The sequence below is a fragment of the Cucurbita pepo genome, chromosome 16 (genome assembly GCF_057944985.1).
Source record: "Cucurbita pepo subsp. pepo isolate OVF chromosome 16, ASM5794498v1, whole genome shotgun sequence".
Taxonomy (NCBI): domain Eukaryota; kingdom Viridiplantae; phylum Streptophyta; class Magnoliopsida; order Cucurbitales; family Cucurbitaceae; genus Cucurbita; species Cucurbita pepo.
This window is the reverse complement of record NC_141813.1, coordinates 7,577,116-7,589,517: the sequence shown is the minus strand read 5'-3', so window position 1 is coordinate 7,589,517 and position 12,402 is coordinate 7,577,116.

Here is a 12,402-nt window from a genome sequence, read left to right as displayed (position 1 = left end):
TCAAACATATTTTATTCCCATTTTGGTATGAAAATTGAAATTATTTAATAAAAGTATGTATTTAGAATTTTTTAATGTAGAAATTTGTGGATGTGTGGAGTCATTTAGTTACTAATTGATTAAACTTAATTCTGTGTTGTATTTGATTTTATTAAATGTTTTTGAAGGTTTGTGTTTTGTTTGGTTAAAATTAATGAATGAATTAATGAAAATTGAATATTAAGAATAAATTTTTCACAAGTATGGGATCTAATTTTATAATATAAAATATTTAGTTGTAAAAATTAATACAATTTCTTCCGTATAATTGAGATTCTTTTTAAGGTAGTATTTCTAAATTATAAAGATCGTACCACTACATATTCAAGATTATACTTCACTTAATTAAACATAATTTGTATTTTTATGAACATTGGAATTGATGAATATCTCAAGTCTTATTTAGTAACTGCTTGGTTTTAAAAGTTAGTGTTTTTTTTTTTTTTTTTATTTATTTATTTATTTATTTATTATTATTATTTTTTTTTAATTTGGAAGTAGTATTTTTGAATTTAATTTTTTGAAATAAAAAATCAAATGGTTATTAAAAGAAGCCTAAACAAAATAGGAGGACAAAATACAACCCCTCAAATTTAGAGATTATTAAAGGATGTCAATAAGAGGATTCATATTTTGAACATGTTGTGGAGGAGCTCGGGGGCTATTTAATGTCATGAATAGGGTCCAGGTTTGTGGTCTTTGTCCCAACTTCTCATATATACACTTTCACTCAATTTTTTAAATGGGAAAAGAAACGTACAAAGGAATAATATATTCTTTATAATAACAAATATGATAGGGAATTGAACCTTGAACATTAAAAGAAAAGACTAAATACCTTAATCATTATGAAAGAAACATTTTTATTTGAGAATGGTGGGTATAAATGGTAATGAGCAAAATAGGAGGAATGATGGAAGATTTCCCATACACACATAACATGATTCATATTCCCATTAATATTGGATTCTTTTAAAGAATATATAACTTTTCTTTTAATACAACAATCTAGAGTTTGAGAAAAAAAAAAAAAAAAAATCTAGCCAAACTATAATTATAACATCAACATTTTATTCATATAAACAACTACCTTTACGAGGTGAAAGGAAAAAATTGGAAGCCAACCAGAGTTGGCTCAACCTTTGTGAAGGAAGTTGAGTTAGAAAAGTAAACTCCATGGAGATTCAATACTAGGAGTAGGAAAATTGGAAGGTCCTTTTGGTGGGAGAGCGGTAGTAAGTACCTAAATGTTATAAGAATTTGATCAAATATGGTTATCTTCTCTTTTGATAGTCGGAGTATTTTTAGCTATTTAGTTCAACTAATTTACCATATGGTTAGTTTCTATTTATTTATGTTGTTATTTGTAAGGTTATAAAAGCCAATAATATTATCCCTTGAAACTCCAATGGTTTGTGTTTCTGGGTTAATCATTCTTCTGTCAAAAACTTATAATTGGTATCAGAGTCACCACTAGGCTTTGTAGCGTAGCAATTTTTTAGTGATCAAATACAGAGAGAATAAGTAAAGCCAAAACTTTAACGAAGATCCCTCACATCGATGGTCACCATGATCACTGGAGTGAGCTGATGGAAAACTTGTTCAAAGCAAAGAGTTTATGGAGTGTGGTAGAGATTGGTTTCTCAGAACTAGCGGAAGAAACAATGTTGACTAAGGCACAAAAGGGTCACCTTGATGATGCTAGACTCAAAGATCACCAAGTAAAGCATTACATCTTCCAGGCAATTGATCGTACTGTCTTTGAACAAATCTTTGATCGTCGCACAACCAATATTATTTGGGACTCATTGAAGCGAAAGTTTGGTGGAAACCAAAAAGTGAAGAAATCTCTTCTTAATGCATTAAGGAGAGAATTTGAGATCCTAGAGATCGAAGAAGGATGAAAGTATCATATTATTTTGCAAGAGTGATGATAATCTCCAACAAGATGAGAAGATATGCCAGATAAGAAAACTGTAGAAAAAAATAAGATGAGAAGATATGCCAGACAAGAAAACTGTAGAAAAAAATCTACGTACCATCACTGAAAAATTTACTTATGTTGTAATCCATTGAGGAATCCAAAGATACCGATAACATGTCCATTGATTTATTACAAAGTTCATTAGTGGTGCATGAACAAAAATTTCAAAAATCAAGTAGTAGGAGAGGAGCAAGTTCTAAAAGTCGAAGGTCGAACGAAAATAAGTAATAGAGGAAGAGGAACTTACAGCAGCAGAGGACGCGAAAGAGGAAAATCAACTTTCAACAAAATAACTGTCGAATGTTATAGGTATCATGACTTAGGTCATAAATATGAATGTCCAAAGATAAATAAGGAATTGAATTATGCAAAGCTGGGAGAAGAGGATAAAATGTTGTTAATGGCTCATATGGAAAGACATGAAGCAAAAAGGAGTTATACTTGGTTCTTAGATTCTGGTTGCTTAAACCATATGTGTATATATGAAGGTATGTTTTCGAGCTTAGACAAGATCTTTTCCCACTCCGGCAAAAGCTTGAAAAGCTTAGACGAGACTTTTTCCCCACTCCGGCAAAAGCTTGAAAATAATATAAGTATGAAAGTTGCTGGAAAGGGTGCAGTGAAATTAACTTTGCATGGGGTTCGTTACACTATCAGTAATGTGTATTGGGTACCTGAACTAAAAAATAATCTCTTGAGCGTTGGACAAATACAAGAAAAATGAGTTGCAGTGCTCTTCAAAGATAGTGTACGTAGCATTTATCATCCACAAAAAGAAATAATGGCAGAGTCAATTATGAGTGCAAATTAGTTGGTCACTTTGTTTGTTAAACCATCTCCCACAACAAATGAAGGAAGGAAGATGCCTCCAAGTTTCAAATATGGACCAGTTAACACTTTGCCACCATCGTTATGGTCATCTCGGCTAAAAAGGCTTGTGCACCTTGAAACACAAAAACGTGGTAAAAGGCCTGCCACAAATTGTAGCTCCAAACACCACATGTGAGGCATGTATGAAAGGAAAGCACATCAAACTCCATTTCAAAACATGAGTAAATGGAGAGCAAGTGAAAAATTGGGCCTTGTAAATGCATATCTATGTGGTCGAATTTCACCCGCTTCAAATAGCCATAAAAAGTAAATGCATGGAGTTATTTTTTTTTTTTTTGTAGAAAAATCAGAAACATTTTATCATTTCAAATGTTTCAAAATAATTGTGGAAAAGGAAATTGGAATGTCTGTAATGTTTAAGGACAGATAGAGAAGGAGAGTTCAACTCGGCAGAATTCAACGATTTTTGCAAACAGCATAGAGTGAAGACACAATTGACCACAGCCTATAGCCCACAATAAAATAGAGTGGCCGAAAAAAAAATTGCACCATGATGAACTTGGTAAGAGTTATGCTGACATAGAAGAAAGTGCCTAACAATTTCTAGCCTGAAGCTGTCAGGTGGACGATTCACATTTTGAATTGATCACCCACTCTTGCAATAAAATAGATGACACCAGAAGAGGCTTGGACTGGAGAGAAACCATTAGTAGATTATTTCAGAGTTTTTGGATGTGCGAAACATGTTCATATTCTATATGCCAAGAGAAGCAAACTTGAAGATAAAAGTGTAACATGTGTTTTACTTGGAGTCAGCCGCGAATCCAAAGGCTATAAAATGTTTGATCCAACTACAAATAAAATTATAGTAAGTTGTAATATAGCTTTCGAGGCAGATCGTGAATGGCATTGGAAATTTTTTGAAGGTGAAAGAAAATTGGACTGGTGGATTGAGAATACAGCCGAAGAAGGAAAAGTCACGGTGGAAATGACTAAACTGGTTGCTGAAACAATTGAACCCGTTGCTGAAAACAAAGAAGGGGAAATCACGGAAGAAAAGCTGTCAAAAGCCCAAAATGGAGATTGGCTATGGATGAAGAAATCAAATCCATTGAAAAAAATCAAACATGGAACTTGGTGGTTCTGCCGGCTGGAGCAAAGAAAATAGGAGTGAAAATGGATTTACAAGACCGAGCTAAATGAGTTTTGAGAAGTTGATAAATACAAAGCAAGATTGGTTGTAAAAGGCTACATACAAGAGCATGAAATTGGTTATACAAAAGTGTATGCATCTGTGGCCAGAATGGATACGGTGAGAATTGTCATTGCTTTTGCCACCAAGAAAGGTTGGAAACTCTATTAGCTAGATGTCAAATCAACTTTTCTATATGGCGAGTTAAAAGAAGATATTTTTGTTGAACAACCAAAAGACTATGAGAAAAAGGGAAGTGAGGAGAGGGCGCACAAATTTCATAAGGCTCTTGATGGATTAAAACAAGCACCTAGAACCTGGTTTAGTCCAATAGAATCCTACTTCATCAAGGAAGGATTCGAAAGCAGCTCTAGTGAGCAGACACTCTACATCAAGAGGGAGGGAGGACAGAAAATTGGCAAAGATGAAAATGGTGCAAAAGTAGATGTAACTTTGTATAAACAAATAGTGGGAAGTCTGATGTATCTCATAGCTACTCATCCTGCTCTCATGTTTGTTGTAAGTTTGATTAGTCGTCTTATTGCATGTCCAACAAAACAACATGTTGCAGCAGCTAAAAGGGTTTTAAAGTACTTGAAAGGTACGATAGATTATGGTGTATTTTATAGAAAGGGAGGAGTTAGTGATTTAATTGGATTTACTGATAGTGACTATGCCGGAGACATGGAAGATGTTAAGAGTACTCCAGGCTATGTGTTTATGATAAGCAGAGGAGCAGTAGCTTCGTCTTCTCGTAAACAGCCTATAGTCACCTTATCAACCACAGAAGCTGAGTTTGTTGTTGCTAGTGCCTGTGCATGTCAAGCTGTTTGGATGAGCATACTCAAAGAGATTGGTCACTGTCAAATTGAATGAACAAAGCTAATGTGTGATAATACTTCAATTATTAAGCTATCCAAAAATCCAGTTTTACATGGACGTTCCAAACAGATAAGAGTAAGATTTCACTTTCTTAGAGATCTTTCAAAAGAAGGAACCGTTACTTTATTATTTTGTGGTACCCGAAATCAACTTGCTGATTTGTTAATAAAGCATCTTAAATTAGAAATATTTCACAAGTTGTGTGCATAGCTTTTCTGACTTGAAATAATTCTTGACAAACAATAATAAGTTTAAGGGAGGGATTGTTAGAAGAATTTGATTATGTCATACCGTTATGGTCTCTCCTCATAGTTAGAGTATTTTTAGCTATTTAGTTTAACTAATTTGTCATATTTGGGTTAGTTTCTATTTCTATTGTACTCAATAATATTATCAGTTGAAAACTCCAATTGTTTATGTTTCTGCTTCATCATTCTTCTATTTACACTAAATCCTCATAATCACCCTGGATAAAGTTTTCTAAATCCACTAAAAAATAATTATTCTGTCTAGATTAATCAATAATAGAGATTACATTCATTATTTCATTCGTCTGTCATCGTACAAATCAGCTTTATATGTATCGAAATCAGGACGATAAAAATTAGTAGGGCACTTGGACGGAACAAGAGGATGAAGATGAATGAATCAGTAGTAATCTCATTTTTCTTTATTGTTGTCTAAGTCATCATAGGGAGTAAGCACGAATCACTTCTAGAATGGGCACACAATACATCACACTTTTCTCAAGCCTTGACCAACTGTTAGAACATTTTGAACACGTGCACATGTGTCCACATCTACAAGTTGTAAATGAGAGAAAATATAAAGTTAAGTGAAAGTTGGTTCCAAAGAAAAACACAAAAAAAAAAAAAAAAAACAGACTGATTGGTAGAATTATGTGTACAACAAAGCATCTAAATTTTATAAGCTAAAGAATCCAGTAGCATTAATAATGAAGACAAACCTTCTGAACTAGCTCTCAGTTCAACGCAGAAGAAACTTCTTGCTTTATTGAGCGCTGCAACTCGAGTTGCATATCCATGCATTTCTCCAACATTCTCTGTAGGTTGCTCATCCTCTGTTGCAGCCTCAACGTGTCAATCCTCAGATCGTTAATGATCTCCCAATCTTCTAAGATTCAGCAACAAGTTTAAGTTAAAAAAAAAAAAAAAGATAATCACAATAATTTCACGGGAAAGAAAATTGCATTAATTCAAAATATAATTATGGAATCACCATTCATGAAAGAAAATTGTCATGAAGAGTTTGGAGACGCACTTGCTTGACTCGGTCCGTTCCTTTTAACACTTTTCCTAAAGTGTCCGACGCTTCTTTTGAAGTAGTTGTACTGGCAATCTTCTCAAAGCCTGACTCGTCTATATCCCTGTTACTGGTATCCTGACCTTGCCTCTCTATGTAAGAATATATTAACTGGTCCAATGTAAAATTGACTATTTCAATTGGAAATTTAGTAAACTATTATACATAAAAACAAATGGAGAATGATGCAGTATGGATTAAATAATTCACTATGAACTAGTTTAACTTTATGACAGACAAAATCAAAATGCTGCAGTTATTATTATTTTATTTCAACACGAAAGCAATTAGATGGCATCGTAAAGAAAGATTGCATGAGCTCGTAATGCCAATGTATGAAAAGGAATGATAAGAGAAAAACTAACCTTGAGTTCTCCTCCTTCATGAATATGTTGCCAATGGAAGACAATTAGATATCAAGAAGCAATCAATTGAAGATAGTTTGACCGCTACCCTTGCAATCTTTTAACAGAAATAATATTGAAAATGAAAATCTTGTATTTTTCGAGAAACAAACAGAAACTAGAAGTGAAGCTGACCTTAAGAGAAGTTGAATCTTTTCCCTTGGCATGCGTTTGTATTTGGAATATGATAGAACAAAAAAAGAACACTGAAGGACACGGTCATCAAACGTTGACAACCGATTTTTACCCTAATTTATGTATTCATATTTTGTTTTTTTGTTAATCAATTTTGTTTTTTCTTTTGAGTACGTCAAGCTCATCAAAAGTTGCCTTTGTTTAGAATTTTTTCTCTTTGATCTAATAAGTTCTAGAATAGTGCTTCAAACGAATAAAGAAAACGAAAAAGCATAATCTTAAGAGCATGAAAGTGTCAACTTTATTAATATGGAGCAAGAAGCGTACAAAGAGGATATAAAATACAATAAGAATCTTTTATTTCTCATTCTTTGATGGGTTGTTACAAGTGATAGCTCAAATAGCACGTTTATCATACTTTTCATTCCCTTAGCTCAAATAGCTCAAAGCTCATTAAAAGTTGTCTTAGCTTTTAAACCTATAATTGAAATGCTAAAGTGTTTGATTCTAATAAAATGTTTTGAAATCATCTGAAGCGGGGAGCCTTGAAATCATCCACTACTCTAGGATGATGTAGAAACTTTTCACCAATAAGACTAAGCCTTGAGAACCTATACTCGAAGGTAGTTTGTTATGAAAATATTTTCATTTGTCGAAGAGAAAGCCTTATATAATAAAATTTTCTCTCTTGTTATTATTACTTTTACAAACTAACCTTGAGTATATGTTGACACAGGGTAAATGGATAATTATTAGTTACAAAATATAATGAGTAAGGGAAGTTGGATATTTCTCACAATCAAAATATGCCAAAACAAATAATGGAAGCTCAAGAACAACTTGAGGGGAGAGAGTTTTTTAATAGAGTAACCTTAAGCACGGATGCTTGATTATTATTTTATTTATTTATTATTATTATTATTTTTTTGAAACTTACCTATCATGAATATTTAGGGTGGAGATTGCATAATCAATTTCCTAAACTTTCAAATCAATAACTACTGAATCTTCTAATCCTAATCATCTCTTGAATTTTCAAATCAATAACTACTAAATCTTTTTAATTGACCTCCTAAACTTCCAAATCAATAACTATCTTTTATCTTTTCTAATTGACCTCCTAAACTTCCAAATCAATAACTATCTTTTATCTTCTAAATTAATAACTACTAAACATTTATCCGAAAATCGCTCTAGGTTAATAACTTATTTTGCTAAGTCAAGCTTGTTAAGTCACATTCTCCTCGTAAGCTTGACTTTGCTCGAGATTCTTAACTTTGAGAAACTCTCGCATGTCTACAACTTCAACCCTTGCTAGGGGATTGTTGAGAATGTTTGCACGTTACTCTCTAGTTTCAACTTTGCTTGGTCCCTGGTCAATTCAGTCTCCTTCGGAAGAAACTGTAATTTTACAACATGCATTTTCTTCCGCTCCTCTCTTCTATGAAGAGAATTTATCGTTAGGCTTACATCTAGAAAATTCTTGACTTTGCTCGAGATTCTTAACTTTGAGAAACTCCCGCATGCCTGCAACTTTAACCGTTGCTAGGGTATTGGTGAGAATGTCTGCATGTTGCTCTCTAGTTTCAACTTTGCTTGGTCCCTGGTGAACTCTGTCTCCTTCCGAAGAAATTTTAATTCTACAACATGCATCTTCTTCCACTCCTCTCTTCTGTGCACAAAATTTATCGTTAGGCTTACATCTAGAAAATTATTGTGACATACTCCTCTGTTTTTCAACCTTCTTTTTAGGCCTACCTTTAGGTTTCTTTGGTTGGGAGGGCAAGTTTGAAATCTCAGTTTTCTTACGCCTCGGTGGTCTTCCTCTGGACGTCCTTGGTTGAGATGATAAGTCTGATGAAACACATCGACTTGTAGGTTGCACTTCGCTAATTGAAGCAGCCTCTGGTAGCTTCTTAATTTATTTTTCGATTCCTTTTTCTCCTGGCCCGTTGGTTTCTTCTTCACTTTCTTGCTGTCAACGCCAATAGATATTTTTGGAAGATGTTGATAGTCTTTCAATAGTATCTTATATAGGCGGTTTCTCGACCATCTTGCCTTCATCAACAGGGCTCCATTTTGGTCGTATATTCTGAGGAGCGAGCCGACTATCTCCACTCGGCTACCTTCTTCTGTCATTTAACTAAGGCTGATAATATTATTCTTCAAACTCGAGATGTAATACACCTTAGTAAATAGACATTGATCACTGTTTTTATATTGGAACAAGATGAATCCTTTACCTTGGATTGATACAATTGATCCGTCGCAAAGCTTCATATTTCCAATGAACTTCTCATTAAGTTTCTTGAACTTTGCTCGATCTCCAGTCATGTAGTTGCTTGCTTCGTTGTCTAGGTACCACATGCTAGTCTCCATTTGGTCTTCTCCATCTATGGAGGGGTTCGCCATAACCTTCTCTTCATTGAGCATCAACAAGTTGGGCATTGTCTCGGCCAACATCAATCTGGGCTCTTCATCCACTGAGAACATGAGGTTTGCCTCTTCACCGCACTCGTTGTTGTGGCACTCTGTCGCATAATACCTGTATTTTCCACAAGAGTAACAGTTATCATACTCTTGTCCTTCTGAGGGTTGGCATTTTCATGAGTTTGTGAGGTATTGTCACAACCTCCTCTGCCCCACGTCCGCAGCCACGTCCACGACCTCTTTTTTCTTTGTTATGGCTTCAAAGTCCACTCGAACCTAAGAAAGAAGAGTCATCTGCATCCTTCTTTTTCGTCCGTGCAAGCCACTCCTCATGTGTGAGTAAGAGGTATTTCTTCACCTCTTTGTCTCTCCTTATGAACCTTAAGACGACCAACGATCTCCTTAACAGACATGTTCTGGAGTTCACCAAAATGCTCGATGGAGGTAGCAATATGCATGAATCTTGGGAGAACAACTCGAAGGAACTTCTTGACGATGGAGATCTCCTCCACAACGTCGCCTAGTGAACGGATGCCACTGACGATCGTCGTCAACTTCATGCAAAGTTGTCTACTAACTCATCGTCCTTCATGCGGATAGCCTCAAACTCGTCTGCACCTTTGCTTCGTTGACACGTTCCACACCCACATGCATTGTTTACAGCGTCTCCCACGCTACCTTTGCCGAGTCCTTCTCTGCCAACATTAGAAGGACGTCCTCCGAGACTGTTTCGTAGATGGCGGCAAGAGTCATCCTGTCCTTATGCTCCTCAACTTCATCACCATGCTTGATGGCGTCCCACACGCCCTTTGCCTTTAAGTTAACACACATCCTTATCGACCATGCTGCATAGTTACACTTCTTGAGTAATGGGTATTGGAGCATTACACCCCCCCTCCCAACCACTCCTTGTCGTTGTCACATCTCCTCCGGCAACTTCGTGTGATGACAACATTTGTTTCGACATCCTAGCTCTAATACATACATTTGTTTCGACATCCTAGCTCTAATACCCTATGTTGGGAATTTTCCACCATGGAAATATTTCGAAACAAATACTTGAAGCGGAAGAACAACTTGAGGGAGAGAGTTTTTTAACAGAGGAACCTTAGGCACCTATGCTTTATTAATTTTTTTTTTTTTTTTTTTGGTAAATAACATATAGTATTTGGAGTGGAGATTGCATAATCAATCTCCCATAGTTTCAAATCAATAACTACTAAATCTTACTAATGGGTCTTTAAACTTTAAAATCAATAACTACTAAACCTTTCTAACCAATCTCCTAAACTTTCAAATGCTGAACCTTTCTAACCCATCTCCTAAACTTTCAAATGAGGAACTACTAAATCTTTCTAATTGATCCACTAAACTTTAAAATTAATAACTACTAAATATTTATCCTAAAATTGCTTTGGGTTAATAACTTCTTTGGCGAAGTGAAGCTTATTAACTGGCAATGGAGATCACGTTTGTGTCATTGAAACAGTCTTTGTAAAGACGTTTGTACAGACGTTTTCCGGAGTAAGCGAAATGCATTAAAAGTAATAGCATTCCAATTATTCGAGTATCAATTAGCCAATATTGTAGAAATGACGCATGTAGAAATTGTGTTAGCACGCTTATAGAGACTAACTTTTATCATTTGAAAATTTTCAAAGATATGTATAATCCAATAACTGTAAATCAAGAAAAAATCAACCATAGCGAATAGAAGATTCACAGACTAATATACATATAAACAACCAAAGAAATGAAGTAATATGTTTTGAATAGTTCTTTTCTTTCTTTCTTTAATAAACAGGATGAATTCCACATTGAAATTTATTTCTTCCAAATACTATAGAAAACAAATTGTGGACGACATTATAAAGAAAATGAGTTTGAGAGCGAAATTAGTTGTGTAAGAGAGACAAAAACTTCACCTTGATATCTCCTCTTCGGTAAATATGGTGCTATGCTAGAAGATGTTACATTAGAACAAGCAACGTTGTGGCTATTTCAAATGAAGTAAAAAAAATCTCGTGTGTTTTCCGGAGAAAGAAACCGAAACAAGAACTGTCCCAAAATCCCAATTAATTTAAATTTTTAAATAAAATTATTGAATAATTTTCATAGTCCGAAAAAGCTTCTAATTATACTAATATACAATAGTATGATACATATATTATTTTATTAGTTTATGAATAGTTTGAAATGAAATGATTCAACCAAATGAAACTTTCAATGAAAATATTATATTGATTATTTTTTTAAAAAGACATTAATTATTTTGAATCCTTAATCAATTAAATTATATTGATATTGATATAATTGTAAATATGAAATACGACGATCAGTGAGACACTAGATTTATTAATATATATATATATAATACATCCATTTTTTCTTTCTTCTTATCTATAATTAAACATATTTTCTTATATTTAAAAAAGTAACGAGGTAATTTTTTTTCCTCTCTATAAAAAAAACAACTACATCAAGAAGTTAGTGACTCTGTGATTGCATCCACCATATTTAATGTCACACAAGGTTGATCAACAGGAACCTACATTTGTAATCATATAATTAAAATGTATTAAATCAAACCAAAGTATAAATAGAATAAAGTTTATATATAACTTACAAAATGCCCAGCGTCAAGGATCCAATAGAAGTGCAAGTTCTCATGCGACTTAGTGAAGGCTTTGGTGTGCTTCTCATTTCCACATAATAAATCAGTTCTCTCTTTGCTTCTAAATTCTTTTACCCCTTTCCACCTAAATTCTTCGACATTCAAACTTGAGCACTACTATTCAGGAGAATATTAAGAAATCGAAAAGAGAAGGTAGCTTTTCGAAACTTCCCTTGAACGCGAGCAAATAGACGCCAAGGCACCCCAACGTCGGTCGAATGAATGCTTGCTGGAAGCAAAACAATTTTTGGGTGCTGGCTGCCAATCGTTAGCATTGAAATCGTCGATTTTAACGTTCCTCACAAAATTGTTGAAAAATTAACGACTGCAAATCAGTTTTTTCAAACGGCCCAACAATTAGGGTTTCAGTTTTTTCAATCCAAATTAGGGTTTCGGTTTTATTCCTGTACGCACAGTGCTATAGGCTCTATTTTTTCGACATTCAAGTTTAAGTACCGCTTCCCACGGAAATATTAAAATAATGGAAAGAGAAGATAGTTTTTTGGAA